The 15,211-nt window shown below is 41.3% G+C and overlaps 1 long non-coding RNA gene across 1 annotated transcript; it reads right to left on the reverse strand.

The window, feature by feature from the left end:
- Window positions 1-13,152: 13,152 nt before the first annotated feature.
- On the reverse strand, window positions 13,153-14,892 carry LOC110577867. Its single transcript, XR_006540067.1, has 2 exons — window positions 14,692-14,892; window positions 13,153-13,768 (listed from the first exon to the last, which is right to left on the reverse strand). It is a non-coding gene; the product is annotated as an uncharacterized LOC110577867 (long non-coding RNA).
- Window positions 14,893-15,211: the final 319 nt, after the last annotated feature.

The raw sequence follows: 15,211 nt of genomic DNA on the forward strand, positions 1-15,211 counted from the left end.
TTCTTTGTTTTCTTTCCATCTTCTAACCTGTGCTTCCTCACTTTATTTTTTATTTTTTTAAAGATTTTATCTTTTTATTTGACAGTGAGAGAGACAGTGAGAGAGGGAACACAAGCAGGGGGAGTGGGAGACAGAGAAGCAGGCCTCCCGCAGAGCAGGGAGCCCGATGCGGGGCTCGATCCCAAGACCCTGAGATCATGACCTGAGCCAAAGGCAGACGCTTAACGACTGAGCCACCTAGGCATCCCGCTTCCTCACTTTAAAAAGTGAATGATTTTAGAGAAGTCTTTTCCAATACTGAAATTCTATTTTTAATGGGAAAAAATAGCCATGTATATTAAAGGCCTATTATGTACAAAGAAGGTCACATACAATTTCTTTGCGTCAACCAGATAAATGAAAATCTAAAAAAAATAATCTTTAAATTTTCTTTTTCTTCCCATATTATTGTCGGCGGTGTCACTGTGTATAGATCAAAGGGAATAGCAAGTGACAATCATTCCTGTGCTCACACTAGTCATGTGTGGCCACTAAGAACTTGAAATGTGACTAGTCCCAGGTTGTGCTATAAGTGTACTCTCCACACTAGATTTCTAAGACTTAATTTGACAAAAAAAGAGAAAAATGGAATATATGTCATTGGCGTTTTTATATTGATTACATGTTGAAATAGTATTTTAGATAGATTATATAAAATATATTATTAAACTTAATTTCACCTTTTCTTTTTACCTTTTTTGATGTGGCTATTGGAATTTCCTAAGTGGTTCCCATTAGATTTCCATCGGACAGGCAGGACTGCTCTAAACAAATGAGAAGCCTAGATAACATTAATAATCTCCAAAACAGTATTGTCACTAACTTCTAGTAAGTTTAATTTACTAAGGAATATGGGGATTTTTTTTCCTGTGCATATTCTCTGGGGAGTAAAATCAATACCCATTCTTAGTGACTTTTACATTTTAATTTTTTGGAGTGATCCTCAAATCACTCGATATCACTAGCTATCTGGTGAAGACTGACTGTCATACTCAATAGTGTGGCCTCATTTCAAGGAGCCCATCAGTAAAAGATCAGGCTGAGATGATTCATTCAGCTTTGCTATCTAGGAAATTCATTCATTAAAACTGAATTAGCTCAGTGCAATCCAGCTAAGTGCTCCCCCAGGTTCTGGGATAGCCTTTGGTGGGAGATGACGAGGCTATCCCTAGGAGGCCTCTTTTTGCCCTGCTCGTCTCCTCTGAACATTATCATCTGCAAAGGGTTTTCACCTGGGTCCATAAGATGTGCTTTGGGGCATCCATGAACCGCTTGAAATTGTATTCAGTTTTGTGTGTATATTAATTGTTCTAGAGAGAAGATCTATAGCTCTCATCAGGTTCTCAAAGGGGTCTATGACTGCCAAAAAGTAAAGGACCACAGACATAAGAAATTAAGTAGTGCCCTACCTGCTGTATTAGCTTCCTAATGCTGCAGTAACAAATGGACCATAAACTTAATGAACCTGAAACTCATGTATTATCTTACAGCTCTGTGGGTCAGAAGTCTGACACGGTCTCACCAATGTGTGGGCAGGGATGCATCCCCTTCTGAGGGCTCGGGAGGCAACTTGTTTCCTTGCTCATTCAGGCTGTTGGAAGAATTCTGTTTCTTGCAATTGTAGAACTCAGATCCCCACGTCCTTGCTGGCTGCCATCTGAGTGCTGCTCCCCGCTTCTAGAGGCTGCCCACATTCCTTGGCTCTTGGCCCCCTTCCTGTGTCTTCAAAGCCAAGGTTTGAGTCCCTCTCAAGCTTCAAGTCTCCCCTGCCTCTTCTTCATTCACATCTCTCTGACTCATTTTCCTGCCTCTCTCTTCCACATTTAGAGGTTCATGTGATTACGATGTGATTACATTAAACCCGTCTGGATAATCCAGGATAATCTCCCTATGTTAATGTTCATAACTTTAATTCCCTCTGCAAAGTCTTTTTTCACTATATGATTTAACATACTCACAGATGTCAGGGATGAGGTGGCCACTATCTTACCTATCACTTTTCCACCCACATCTGTGCATCTTGCTCTATTCTGAGCATAGAGAAGGTGAGGCTGGTGACTAGCTCCTGTGCAAGGTGTCCCTCAGCAAAAAGTGTGGGAGGCCATATTTGTCCCCATCAGCTTCCTCGGTCTTCCTTTTGTTACTCATCAGTGAAGTGCCACCCACACCCCCGACTTAAACACTCAGTGTACTTGGGCCCCAGCAGCACCCCACTTCTACTCGGGCCAGACTGTGATCTCCATCTCTCTACCTTTTGTCCTTTTTAAAAAAAAAATTAAGTCACACAGTTACCATCTGGAAGAGATCTAATAAAATAAGTCACTCTAAATTGCTAAAGTCTGATAGGTAATAACCCATCTCTAATAACATTAGATATATTTGCAAAATTTATTAAAACTTACAGAAAATGTGTTACTACATTTCTGTGAATTGCAAGTAAGCGGTGCCCAAGGCTTACTAAATTCATCTGCTCACACATGTCTTCTGTTTTCTTAACATCATCAATCAACTCCATTCACTAGGTTTTATCATGAAGACTATCATTCATCCCTCTCCCTTCTAAGAGGTTCACCTTTTGTGCCAGACCTTCAGCGCCAGCCAGCTCACGGGTCTCTTAAGAGAGTATCGGTCTGCCTATCATTAAACGTACAGACACGCAGGGAAGGAGGTTACACTACAGAGGAAAAGGTTAGGCTTTTTAGGCCTAAACCACCTTCAACTGTCCCCTTTGTAAAGGCAACCTGCCCTAGATATTTCCTCATAGCATCCTTGTCTTTTAGAGAAATAACCAAATGTAAAACAGTTTTTAGAATAATTGTCTTCATCAGTGTAGGTGATTTTTTTTATATTTAGTTTAAAACAAGATTTAGCAGCCAATCTAGAAAGTTATGGGAAAAAAAGTTATTCAGATAATGAACCCTGGCTTGCTTACAAGCTCCCTCTCTGTTCTTCTCTCTCCCTCTCCCTCTGTCTCTCTCTCTCTCCCTCAGGTACACAAACGACTATTTCTTCTATGTGTTTGCAATAAAGAAAATTAAAAGAGTAAAACTGTTGCTAATAGACTGTTTCATTTTCAAAACTCAGAGTTTCCAGGTATCCCTTTCATTAAACCATCTCCATGACCCTGGAGACAAGATGGTGTTGTCTTGTTGTGCCTCTTCGGCACAACACCTACTCATCTACTAGAGCTCACCATAGTGGAAAGGGGGACATCACACTTTAACATGGCAGTTTTGATGTGGGGCTTTTTTTTTTTTTTACAAGATCTGAAAAATAAAACATCATTTCTCCCCACCCTCTGCCCCCATTCCCTTCAGTTTTTATCCTCAGGTAATGTGTAGAATCCTTCTTCCAAACCTTATATCTCAACTCTGATCTGTACCACATCACTCACCCCACACCCTAGTCACCTCCAAAGGTGATTCACAGGGAGGCTAACAAAGCTGCAGCCTCTGGACCCTCGCTTGCAGGCCTCTGGGAGTTGCTAGAAGTTGTAGAGGTATCTTGGGGGGGGGAGGCGAAGCCAGGTTCCAATCAGAAAGGATTTGTGTGTGAAATTCTGGAAAATTGCCTAAAAATATATCAGAAGAAAGCATTCTGAATCTCCAAAGCATCAAGAGTTTGTTGTGATTTATTTTCTCATCCCAAATAGGTATATAAATGGGCAATTTTTTAGATAATTTTGCATGCTTTTTTCTTAAAGGACCCCCAAATTGTAAACACTTCAGCCCCACAAAACCTGGTTCTGCCTCTGCTCACCTCATCACAGTTCCTAATGGCATCCCCAGGTCTCAACCCACTCTTCATTCTTAACCCCCACCTCATGATCAAGTGGGATTTATTCCAGGGAGGCGAGAATGGTTCAACATCTGTTAATCAATCAATGTGATATACCACATTAAAAAATGAAGGATAAAAATCATATGATCATCCCAATAGATCCAGAAAAAGCATTTGAAAAAATTCAAATAAAAGTTTTATTCATGATAAAAACTCTTAACCAAGTGGGTATAGAGGTCATGAACTTCAACATAATAAAGGCTATCTATGCGAAGCCCACAGCTAACATTATACTCAATGGTGAAAAGGTGAAACCTCTTCCCCAAGATCAGGAACAAGACAAAGATGCCCCTCTTGCCACTTTTATTCAACATAGTACTGGTAGTCCTAGCTGAGCAATTAGGAAAGAAAGAGAAATAAAAGGCATCCAAATCGGAAAGGAAAAAGTAAAATTAATCTCTATTTGAGGGTGACATGATGATATTCTATATAGAAAACCCTAAAGACTCCATCCAAAAAAACCTGTTAGAACTAATAAACAAATTCAATAAAGTTGCAGAATACAAAATCAATATACAAAAATCAGTTGTGTTTCTATTCACTAATAACAAACTATAAGAAAGAGAAATTAAGAAAAGAATGCTATTTATAATAGCACCAAAAAGAATAAAATACCTATATATAAGTTTAACCAAAAAGATGAAAGGTCTGAATGCTGAAAACTATAAGACACCAACGAAAGAAATTAAGGAAGAAACAAATAAATGGAAAGCTATTTCATGCTTATGGATTGGAAGAATATTGTTAAAATGTCTGTACTACCCAAAGCAATCTACAGATTCAATGCAATCTCTATCAAAATTCTGATGGCCTTTTTCACAGAATTAGAAAAAAACACTAAAATTTGTATGGAACCACAAAAGACCCTGAATGGCCAAAGCAATCTTGAAAAAGAAGAACAAACCTGAAGGTATCATACTTCCTGGTTTCAAGCCATAGTACAAAGTACCTAGTAATCAAAACAGTATGGTACTGGCAAAAAAGCAGACACATAGATCAACAGGATAGACTAGAGAATCCAGAAAGAAACTCATGCACACAAGGTCAAGTAATTTATGACAAAAGAACCAAGAATATACAATGGGGAAAGGATCTTCAATAAATGGTGTTGGGAAAACTGGATGGTCACATGCCAAAGAATGAAACTGGACCACTTTCTTACACCATACACAAAAATCAATTCAAAATGGACTTAGGGCGCCTGGGTGGCTCAGTTGGTTAAGCGACTGCCTTCGGCTCAGGTCATGATCCCGGAGTCCTGGGATCGAGTCCCGCATCGGGCTCCCTGCTCGGCGCGGAGTCTGCTTCTCCCTCTGACCCTATCCCCTCTCATGCTGTTTCTCTCTCTCTCTCTCTCAAATAAATAAATTAAAAAAATTTAAAAACAAAAAAAAACAACAAAAAAAAAACAAACAAAATGGACTTAAAACGAGTGTAAAACCTGAAGCTACAAAACTCCTGAAAAAAAGCATAGAGGGTACGCTCCTTGACATCAGTTTCGGCAATGATTTCTTTTGATTTGACAATAAAAGGAAGGACAACAAAAGCAAAAATAATCCAAATGGGATCACATCGAACGGAAAACTTCTGCAAAGGAAGCCATCAACAAAATAAAAAGGCATCCCATGGAAGGAGAGAAAATATTTGCAAACCATATATATCTAATAAGGGGTCGATACCCAAAATATATAAAGAGTTCATACGACTGAGTAGCAAAATAATTTTTTTATTAAAATATGGGCAGAGAAAGTGAATAGACATTTTTCCAGGGAAGATATATGAATGGCCAACAAGTACAAGAAAAGATGCTCAATAGCACTCATCATCAGGAAAATGCAAATCAAAACCACAATGAGATATCACCTCACACCTGTTAGAAAGGCTATCATCAAAAATACAAGAACTAACAAGTGTTGAGGATGTTGAGTAAAGGGAACACTTGTGCACTGCTGGTGAGAATGTAAAGTGGTGCATCCACTGTGGAAAACAGTACGGAGGTTCCCCAAAAAATTAAAAATAGAACTACTATGTGACCCAGCAAGTCCACTTGTGGGTATATATCTGAAGGAAACAAAATCATGATCTCAAAGAAATATTTGCACCCCCATGTTCATTGCAGCATTATTCACAATAGCCAAGTCATGGAAACAACCTAAGTATCGTGGATGGATGGATGAATGGATAAAGAAATTGTGACACACATACAAACACACATGCGTGTACACACACACACACACAGTGGAATATTATGTAGCCACAAAAAGAAGAAAATCCTGTTATTTGCAACACCATGGGTGGACCCTGAAGGCATTATACAAGTGAAATAAGACAGAGAAAGACAAATACCATGTAATCTCACTTATATGTGGAATCTAAAAAAATACCAAACTCATAAAAACAAAGATCAGATTGGTGTTTGCCAGAGGTGGGGGAATGAGGGGTGGGGGAATTAGGCGAAGGTGATCCAAAGGTACAAATTTCCAGTAATAAGATAAATAAGTTCTGGGAATGTAACATACAGCATGATCGTAGTTAACAATACTGTATTGTATATTTGAAAGTGGCTAAGAGAGTAGCTCTTAAAAGTTCTTAACACAAGACAGGGCGCCTGGGTGGCTCAGTTGGTTAAGCGACTGCCTTCGGCTCAGGTCATGATCCTGGAGTCCCTGGATCGAGTCCCACGTCAGGCTCCCTGCTCGGCAGGGAGTCTGCTTCTCCCTCTGACCCTTCCCCCTCTCATGCTCTCTCTCTCTATCTCATTCTCTCTCTCAAATAAATAAATAAAATCTTTAAAAAACAAAACAAAAAAAAAAGAAAAGAAAAAAATTCTTAACACAAGACAAAAAAAAAATTGCACTGTGGGAGGTGATGGATGTTAACTAGACTTATTGTGGTCATCATTTCATAGCATCTACATATATCAAATCATTATGTTATACACTTTAAACTAATGTAAGTTATATGTCAATTATATTGCAATAGAACTGGAAAAAATAGAAAAAAATAATAAGTAGTACTCAAACCCATTCCTTCCTCAATGTTCCCATTTCTATTGTCTTAGGCATTCGTCACTGTTCACTGAATTATTACAGTAGCCTGCTAATTAGTTCTCTGCCTCCTTCTTACTGCTACCCAAAGTATTTTAAAAACATAAATCTGATCTTGTAACTCTGCTGCTTAAAAGCTTCAGTGGCCCTCCAGCTCACCCTCCTTCAGCTCTTACAGCATAACATTCACACTCCTTAGTGTTATGACCTGCCCACCACATAAGCTCTTCAACTTCCTCTCTCACCACTCCCACCACCACCATCATCATCATCATTCATTCATTCATTCATTCAAGGATTTATGGAGCAACTACTGTGCACCTCACACCATATGCTACAACCATATTTGCAATACTGGACACCCAATGCAATCCCACCTTCTTGGATGAGCTTTTCAACTGCCTGGGCCTCCCTCTTCTATCTCCACCCTCCCCCAGCCTACCTGTAAAGCTCCCTATTCTGCAAGACACAGATGAGATGCTACCTCCTGTCTTTCAAGCCCTCATGGACTTCCAAGTAGAGGTGGCCATTCTGCATCTCTGTCCTCACAGCATGCATGCTCTTCCACTGTTATTGCACACTGCATGGCATTTACTTGTTTATCTGCCTTTACCATTACACTTTTAACCCTTTAAGGACAAGGCTTACACATACCCAGTTCATCTTCGGTCCCTAACAGCACTAGTATAGAGGCTAATAGGGAAAACACAATAAAATTTTGCTGACTAATATCTAAAACATTTTCCAGCTTTAAAATTCTGTGATTCTGGCACAGGCTAAAGATCAAAAATTAGTAATTGAGAATAGGTCATATATTCACACCCCATTTCACACAAAATTGTAAATTTGGATTTTCTGAGGGCAGCAGGCAGCAACCACAGATACCATGCCAGTGCCAGTATTCTACTAGTTTATCTTTGAGCCCTATCTGCCTTATGGGTGTTAAGTAAACTAACTGTTAACTCACTTCCTTCCTGATTGATCTTTATTTCTGTAATCTTAAAGCCGGGAAAAAGACTCCTATGGTGTCATACCACTTCTGGCCACAAGAGGGCAACAGGAAGACCCGATTTGTGTTAAAACCTTCTGGCCACCAGATGGACCCCAAACACCAGTTTAATGGAGGCAAAGATTTAATTTCTATCAGGCGCACTTTAAATTGGATCAGTTTTCCTTTATTCCCTCTTCCTGAAAAGTAAAATCTCACCCACGGGTGACTAGCCCAAAACCTGGAAATTGTCTAGAGCTATAAGTTACTTTGCTTAGCAAGAGGGACTAGAGGAGAAAAGAGAACGACTAAGATTTTTTTTTTTAATGGTTAGAAAGAGAGGTCCTCTTCAAACCCAAATAAAAGAACCAGCAATTTGATGGTGGATTGAGGATTTAGGTGAATCCAAAGAATTATCATTAATTTTTTTAGGTGTGTTAATGGTGTTTTGTTAAGAAAATAATATAATTTAAAGCAAGACAAACTAACTAAAAGTCCCCCCAAAATGTCCTGGGAGGTAGATGGGTGGTGAATCCTAATCATGATCACCAAAGTATATTCTTGAAAGCCTGGCACTGTCATCATGGCTCAAACAACCAAATGAAAGTCTTGTGAATGAAGACAGTCCCTGCAGGAGACAGGTTTGCTGGGCCAAGAAAACACTTAAGCCGTGGCCTGCTCCCCGGCCCTTGGTGGATGGGCATGTGGGTTGGGAGTCGCAGGTGGGATGCAGAAAGCAAACCCTCTGAACCTGCTCGGAGGAAGCTGCTTTATCTTGAAGGGCAGCAAATTCAGGAGAAGGATATTTCATATTGGTTCTGGACAGACCTCTGGATTTTATATTCTCCAGGAATGCTTTCAGGCCCTGCCATTAAAGATGGGTGGTAGTTATTTACCCCAAGTAGGAAATTTCCAACAAAAATCATGATTCCGGGGCGCCTGGGTGGCTCAGTCGGTTAAGCGTCTGCCTCCGGCTCAGGTCATGATCCCAGGGTCCCGGGATCGAGCCCCGCATCGGGCTCCCTGCTCGGCGGGGGGTCTGCTCCTCTCTCCTTCTGCTCCTTCCCCACCACGGCTCCTGCTCTCTCGTGCTCACTCTCTCTTGCTTGCTCTCTCTCTGAAACAAATAAAATCTTTAAAAAAAAAAATCATGATTCACACCCAGACAGTATAAAAGCCTGCATTAGGGCCATGTGGTACTTTCATTCAGAAGAACTGAGCAGGAGAGGCTGTCCAGGGAACTTCATCCTTATTTTAATTTTGTAGCCCCCAGAAGAGATCATTCCATGCCCTGCTTTTCTTCTTCATCCACTGGTGCTGTTTCTCCTGTGCTAAAAGAAAACTGTTTGGGGGCGCCTGGGTGGCTCAGTTGGTTGAGCGTCTGACTCTTGATTTCGACTCAGGGCATGATCGCAGGGTCCTGAAATCGAGCCCCACAATGGACTCCATACTCAGCACAGAATCTGCTTGAGATTTCTTTTCCCTCAGCCCTTCCCCCTGCCCGTGCTCTCTTTCTCTCTCTCTCCCTCTCTAAAATAAATAAATAAATCTTTTAAAAATTTGTAAGGAGGCTGATTACAGGAGGTATTTTTAACCAAAAAATATGTGTGGGTGCCCAATCATCCACAAAATGTATGTGACATTCACTGACTCCCCCCATCTAAAGTCAGTCCCCATATCACTCGGTCACATTACTTGTATATGTCCTCCATAGTACTTGGGACAGTTGGTATTTCATTTGTGGGGGGTTTTTCACTTTTTTTTTTTTTAACCTCTCCACTAGACCTTCAGCTCCATGAGGCCAGGACCTGGGTCTATTCTGTTCACTCTCAGCTCTTAGCAAAATGGCACAACGTAGGCATTTAGTGAATAGTTGTTGAATGAAAAAATGAGTGAAGAGAAAGTTTAGTGTCATCCAAATTCTACCAAACACAAGAGTGGGGAAAATAGAATCTTGGCTGGTTTCTATGTTGAACATTCTTTTAGGAGTGAACAGGACTATTAAGACTATTGCTCTTTTTCAGTAGAGTCCAATTATAATTACTGTTCATTTACCTGTGTTCTCCTGGAAGGACTACTTAAGCCAATTACTAGCATTAAAACACAGAAATGTGACATTTCACTGTTGAGATGGCAATCTATTTAAAATATGTCCTAATTTTACTCTCTTGTTAGAAAATTCTGACAAATCTCTTTACCAAGCCCTCTCCTAATTGAGCCTAATCACAGTAGAACCATCAGTATACTTCAGAGCTGGACTGGGGAGTGAGCTGGTCCCGAGCTGGGTTCCAGCTTGGCCGATTACAGCCATGTGACCTGCACCGGGGTAGCTTTCCAAAGCTTCCTCTTCCCCACCTAACAATGCTTCCCTGGGACGGTGCCTGGCTCATGCTAGACCCTCAGAACTATTCAATTCCCCTACTTTCCCCACCAGCCCAGAGGAGCCATACTACCCAAGACATCTTGGACTTACTCATCCAGGCATTAGCAACGTTCAACTTGAGAAACAAGATTATAGGCCACACCACAACTGCCGCAACTCAAACTTCCTCTCCGGTCTCCGTATTTATTACGCTTCCCCATCAGATGGACACCCACAGGCACACACACACACACTCTCTCTCTCTCTCTCTCTACCTCAGTCCTCCCTACTTAACACAGAACCGCACTGGTTCCCTCCCCGCCACCCCCACAGAGTCTCCAAAAACAGCTTTTTACTTTGTTGCTCAATACGGCCAAGTGTTCAAAGGCCGAAGAGGGTAAATGTGTTATACAGGCCAAGGTTCCCCAATTCCGTCATCAACGGGCTGCAGTTAAGGGGTACACATACAGCATACAGCCACATACTTGGCGGAACAGAGGCAAATTTCCTTAACGTTCAGAAACTCCTACAAATTGATCAGGAAAATCAATTAAGAAAAAGTGAACTACCCAATAGAAAAATGAAGAATAAAACCAGCAAAAGAATGCAAAAGGCCAGTACCCCTGTGAAAATATGCTCAGGCTTACTCATAATTAAGACAAATCAAAACAACCAGACACCATTTTCACCTATCAGATTAACAAAAACTAAAACCAATAATACCCAGTGTTGGCAGAAGTGCGAGAAACAGGCAGGTAATCGTGTAGTCCACTGACAGAAGGATAAACTGAGCAATTAACAATATTGGAAATTGGAACACGAAATTCAACTACATTAAGTCAACTTCTGTTCATCAAAAGTCATCCATTTAAAAAGTGAAAAAACAATCAGGGCACCTGGCCGGCTCAGCCAGTAAAGCATGGGACTCTTGATCTCAGGGCTGTGAGTTCAAGCCCCACGTTGGGTGTGGAGATTACTTAAAAATGGGGTCTTTGAGGGACACCTGGGTGGCTCAGTTGGTTAAAAGTCTGCCTTTGGCTCAGGTCATGGTCCCAGGGACCTGGGATCGAGTCCCGCATCAGGCTCCCTGCTCAGTGGGGAGTCTACTTCTCCCTCTGCCCCTTACCACCTCATGCACACAACTCTCTCTCTCTCTTTCAAATAAATAAAATCTTTTTTTTAAATATGGGCTCTTTGAGAGGCACCTGGGTGGCTCAGTCGGTTAAGCATCTGACTCTTGATTTCAGCTCAGGCCTCAAGCTGGTGGGTTCAGGCCCCCGAGTTGGGCTCCATGCTTTGTATGGAGCCTACTAAAAAAAGGGGAGGATCTTTGAAAAAAAAGTGAAAAGACAATCACATACTGGGACAAAGATATTATTTAACTCAGACCAGTAAGCACAACGTATAATGAAATTCTGTAAGTCAACAAGGAAAGGACAAACACTCCGACAAAAAAAAAAAAAAAAAAAATGGGCAAAAGCAATTTACATAAGAGGAAATATGCATAGCCACAATATATATGAAAAGATGCCCAATCTCACTAGTAACCAGAGAAATGTAAATGAAAACCACAAGTTCACGTCTATCAAATACACAAAAATTAAAAGGTTGGACAATACCAAGTGTTGGTGAGCATGTGGAGTAACTAAAGGCAGGTTTAAGAGTGTAAAACCACTTTGAAGAACAACTTCTAAAATCATCAAAGATTCTCCTATTCCAAGAAACAGCCATTCCCTCCTAGGCAAATAAATACCCTACAGAAGTCCCCACATACTGACAACGGAGAGATATACACAGGAATATTCATAGTAGGGGCTCCCAGCTAGCTCAGTGGGTAGAGCATGCGACTCTTTATCTCGGGGTTGTAAGTTTGAGCCCCATGTTGGGTGTAGAGATTACTTAAAAATAAATTCCTAAAAAAATGTTCATGGCAGCATTGTTTGTAGCAGAAAAAATTGATTCAACCTTAATGTCCACTAACCAGAAAATGGATACATAAGTTGTGGTATATTCATATATATGAAGTTATTTGATACTGAAAAGAAATTAACTCAAAAATGGTATCAAGATGGAAGAATGTCAGAAATATAATAATGAGGAAAAGATGCAAGTCTCAGAAGAATACATACAGCAAAGTACCCTTAATGTACAAGGTAAAAATATTCAAATCATTGCATGAAAATAATAAATACCAATTCAGAATCCTGGCATCCTTTAGGTGGAATGGGAGGGGTGACAAGCAGGGCTGTACAAAGGGGCATTTACCTGTGTTGGCAATGCTGTTTTTTAAGCTCTTTTTATTCTTTATGTCTTTTTCTTTGTATATGTTTCAAGTAGTACAAAATAAAAATTTTTTTAATTTAATGTATATATACTTTCCCTTAATTCCACTGCTAGGAATTTATCTTACATATGTATTAGCATATGCACAAGCTTGCAACAATATATACAAAGATGCTTTTTGTAGCAGCTTATAAGGGGGGGAGGGAAGCAACACAATATGGGAATATTATATACAGTATTTAATGAAACACCAGAGCTAGACAATCATTAAAAAGAATGAGACAGGCCTGTATGTCAAGATACATATTTAAGTGGAAAAAAATTGTAGGACTAGACCATTTGTGGAAAAATATTAGATTAGCTGTACACACACACCCCCATATGTATAACAAAAAATTTCTGGGTCACAAGAAACCATTAACTTCAATCTACTCAGGGGAATAAGAATGGATAATGAGAGGGGACTTCTACCTTTCATTTTACACCCTTCAGAATGATTTGCATTTCTATTTTTACCATTAGTGTGTATTACCCTTATAATGCGAATAAATAGATAAAGCGGTGGAAAAAATAAACAACAGTATAAGATTAGATGCTGGTTTATTGAGATTTTATTTTAATGACAAAAATCATATGAAATTCTTTTAATCATTTTTATAATGCTTATCTCCTGGGGAATTGATACCACTCAAAGAAACGACTCCTAACAGCGGCTGCTTTGTACAGGACAATAATTAGTGCTGCAGTTAGAGTAAATTATTTGTGGCTCTTTCACAGCTTTATGTAACTATCTGCAGAGCATGTCACCAATATTCGCTTTATTTCAAATCAACATTCTAAAGACCATAAACTGTTTGGTTTTTTTTTTTTTTACGTCAAAGAGTTTGTTTTTCAAGAAACCCATTCAAAGCGGAATAAAGACCCGAAGCACAGGAGCAGAGCAGGCCAGCACACCCCAGCCGAGGTGGTTCGCGAGTCCTGGCGACATGGGGCGCTGCTGTTGGGGTCTGAACAGAGACGGCAATCTGGCCCTGGAGCCGCGCTAGTCCTGCTCAGCTGGTCCGCACCCCCCGCCGCCGGAACGCGGGCAGAGCCGAGCTGCAGGCGTCACCGCCAGGGACTACACTTGGCTCACACGAGGAGCACAGCCACGGGTCCGCAAAGCCTTCTTGGGCTCCAGCCTGGCCTCTGAAGTCAGGAAGTTTGCAGCTAAAAAGGAAGAGAAAGAAGCTGAGTGTAGAGAAAGAGGCTCTGAGTGCTTCTGGGGCAACCCAAAGTCCCATTTCCCAGACTGGCCCCGGGGCCGGGAGGGGGGGCAGGATGGGAGCAGAGCCAAGCGATGGACCCTCAGAACCTCCCCACTGCACTGAAGCCAGAACTCTGGGGTTTTTTTTATCTATTTTATTTGACTGCCAGGTAAAATTTATTTCCAAAAAGAGGAGGCTAAAAATAAAAGTTTGTAAATCTTTGACCTGCGCGGTACTGGTAGACAGGTGGTCCTCTAACATAACAACAAAACTTTTTACAACCGTTCTTCTATTTCTTCAGCTATAGGTGTGGGGAAGGACCTCATAATACCTACCCTCCTGAACCTTGCAGGCTGCTGGAAAGAGCAAATGAGGTAATAGTCATCTTCAGCTAAGAGGCCCTTAGGAAAATTTATTATTTCCTTCCTTTATTAATGGAGGGTATATCCGGTTCAAATAATTAGTCATGCAAGCGAGACTGGGTTTGCTCTAGAAGGAAAAGGAGAAGCAGTGGCAGCCTCAGAATAAGGAGAAGGACAAGGACTGGGGGGCGGGGGAAGGAGGAGCTGAAGGGGGGTTAAGAAGAAGAAAAACAACAGCAACAACAGCCAGTTAAATTTTTAAAGAGAGAATTATCCTCTGTTCAAGTGCCTGCCACTTCAAGGAAATGAGGGAGGGGGCCAGAAGGGAAGGAAGTGGGGAGAGGACACTTGCTTTAAGCACTTGCCATGTGCCAAGCACCGTGCCGTGAGCGAGATGCTGCCTATGTTTCCTTTAATCCAAACAGAATACGATGCAGGTGTTGTCATCCCCATTTTACAGATCAGAAAACTAAGGTTCCGAGAGTAAACAACTTAACCAAGTCCAGGTAGAACCTCTACTCACCCAGGTCGCTGCATATTCCCTTCACAGCCTGGCCACCGGCTTCTCCTCCCCAAGGTGGGTGTTCCCCGGCCCTGTTTCTCTTTCTCCCTTTCTGTTAGCTCCCCTTCAGATCTGTAGTATCGCTTTCATCCTTTGGGTTAGTTCCTCTGTGCTGTTCCTCAGTCCTGATTTCCAGCCCCCTGGACAGTTCCCAGTTGGGATCCCACTGTCCTTACAAACATGGCTCTGAAAGGAGCTCCGCCCCTCCAGATGACACACCCTCTCCACCTGGGGGAACCCTCTTCTCCCTGCCTCCCAAGCTCAAAATCGCGGTCACTTTGGGTCATTTCTCTCTTCCCCAAATACACAATCACTCGATTATCTCTGATCCTTCTTCAAAATACCTCCTACCTCTCACTTTCCACTTCTACTTTTCCCCTTAACATCCTAGCACTGTGAACCTTGTGTCTGCCTGGTTTCGGCAGAAGCCTCCAGCTGGTTCCTTCCGTGCTTCCAGATTATGCTGTACACTGCTGCCAGA

Source organism: Neomonachus schauinslandi, chromosome 5, assembly GCF_002201575.2.
Source record: "Neomonachus schauinslandi chromosome 5, ASM220157v2, whole genome shotgun sequence".
Taxonomy (NCBI): Eukaryota; Metazoa; Chordata; class Mammalia; order Carnivora; family Phocidae; genus Neomonachus; species Neomonachus schauinslandi.